This window comes from Charadrius vociferus, unplaced genomic scaffold (assembly GCF_000708025.1).
Source record: "Charadrius vociferus isolate BGI_N301 unplaced genomic scaffold, ASM70802v2 scaffold519, whole genome shotgun sequence".
In the NCBI taxonomy this organism is placed as follows: Eukaryota; Metazoa; Chordata; class Aves; order Charadriiformes; family Charadriidae; genus Charadrius; species Charadrius vociferus.
In genome coordinates this window covers 91,822-94,132 of record NW_009650075.1, presented here as the reverse complement: position 1 = coordinate 94,132, position 2,311 = coordinate 91,822, and the positions used below count along the sequence as shown (strand labels likewise).

The 2,311-nt window shown below is 42.5% G+C and overlaps 1 pseudogene; it reads left to right on the top strand.

Annotated features, from left to right (window-relative positions):
- Positions 1-2,311, top strand: part of LOC104292654 — a 26,774-nt pseudogene that overhangs the window by 22,020 nt on the left and 2,443 nt on the right.

The window sequence follows — 2,311 nt, the reverse complement described above, 5'->3', positions numbered from 1 at the left end:
CCCCCAGCGCGCCGCTGTTAACGTCATCATCCAACGACACGCGGCCGACTCTCCCCACGGTGTATACGGGCTCCATCAGACAGCGGGCGAGAGGACCGGCGCATCCTCTGGTACGTATGCATCTCTCGCCACTGGAGGCAGATACTCAAGGTGGCGTGGGTGGGATGCCTTGTGCGCGGTGCCGCCTGACGTCAGCGGCTTCTCCATAAGGAGTGGTGGGACTACTACTGACTTTTGGGAAGGAGTTCTGCACCTGGTGTCTCTTTATTTCCGCTGTTCAGCCGTCCCGGAGGAGCGAGCTTAAGTCTGTGGTATAGGGTTCATGGCTGCTAGAAGACGTTACTGGTATGTAGCTTTTGCGCGGAGAACTGCCCTGCAAACCTGGGTTGCTGCCGCACCGCTTTGGTGGAGCGCGGCTGTGAAACCGTGGCTGAATTAATTGCAGTTACCTGCTTTAAAATAATAAGACTATTGGGCTTCTCTCACAACCATTCACTGCTTCATTTGTGTATTTCACATCAAATCAGGATAATTACTTTCTCCTGGTGAGTTTGGTGTGTAAATGATTGAAAATAATTGAAGAAAATTTAAACTTTTGACAGGTTTACTTATGTATTGTATGATTATTCTGAATAGTTATAATTCTGGGGAAGAATGGTGTGAAGGGGCTGTAGTGGACAGTATTTACATTCACATATAATTTTACACTGAGTCAGGTGTCTAATGTTAAGTAACTTGATTTTTTGTTTATTTATTTTGGGGAATACCAAATATTGAAAAATTACCTGATGAAATCCATAGGCTGGACTCTCAGATATCTCTGTATAACTGGGTAAGGACATACTATGTGCAAGTGTAGCCCCACAACTTAGTCTGTTTCCTCCTGTGTAACAGCACTTGGACTGTTACAGCAACAACAAAGTGCCCACCCAATGCTGTGTACTAACAATAGAGGATTATTTAATTATAAACGACAGTTTCAGATTATAAACTGATAGACCATTTATGTCATATGGAGTTAGTGAGTTAAAACATCCTGTTGCTTTATCACCAGAAATTGCTGAGAATCACCTTTTAAAACACTTTTTTCAAGGTTGAAACATAAGGTTTGCATTAGATAGTAGATACTGGAACAAGGGAGATCCCTCCAGAACTGATGAAATAAGAGATAGTTCTAGCTGTGTATATACAACAGCATAATGCTGAATATTCTGACCCAGAGAAATCTTAAAAACGTTTATTTTCTCTTTCTCCTTGTTATCTGTTCTCCCTCAGATTTTTCCTGCTTTCTACTCATCCACAGTTACCTGGAATGGGTATTATTCTGGGTTACTTACCTCTTTCAGTATCACCCCTTGCCACATGGCAATAAAATGAAGCCGAAATAGCCAATGAAATTGACTTCCCACTTATTGCTTATTAAATAACATGTATTTAGCTGGGAAAACATGCTGTCATTTGAAGAGAGGACCCGATGGAAACTTATTAACTAACCTTATCTTTAAGGAACAGGGTGTGAAACTATTACCCAACAAAGAGAGCAGGGTATCTTGAAAGGATATTTTGAAACCATTGAAGCACGACGAACTGGCCAGAACCAGCTCAGCGGCTTTAGCAACCAGATAAGGAACAAAAACCTACCGTTTACCAAAAGGACACAGTGATGAAGAGGAGTAAATGAAGTAAATGATCACCGAGAGACTATAATGTGCATGTGGGGGAGGGCGGTAACCTATGGTAATGAATTCCCGGAAAAACTAACAATTTCTTGGAAACCCTATGAATATGTATGTTTTGTATAAAGGCTGTATTACTAACTCTTTTTGGCGCGCACATTAGGAGGAGCGATCCCCTGTGTGTCCAGCGCTGCAATAAAGAATACCTGCTTAATAGTCACCAAGACTATTGAGTCCTGATTTCAGCTTTTCACGGCATCGCATTCTTTATATTACGGCTGCGTATATTCCTACATTTAGGTGCTCTTCCTAGTAACTCCTTCTGAAGAGTCTATTTTCCAGACAACTTAGAATAAAAGAGATCTTATGCTATATCATGTGCTATATTTGTAGCCCTGCAGCTGAGCTTTTTTTAACCGAATGGGGTAACACTGCTGCAAAGCACACTTGTAGCTTCTGCAGAAGCTTGTTTTGAGTGCAGAAGTCTCGCTTTTGTAGGGAAGATCATGCTCCGCTCGTAAAACAAACAAACAAAAAAACCCCAACCAACCCGCGATTCTTAAGCTAAATCTATCAGCAGAACCCGAAGCAGCAGCAGCAGCGAGAGAGCCTGATGCCGCTGCCGCGCGGTCTAG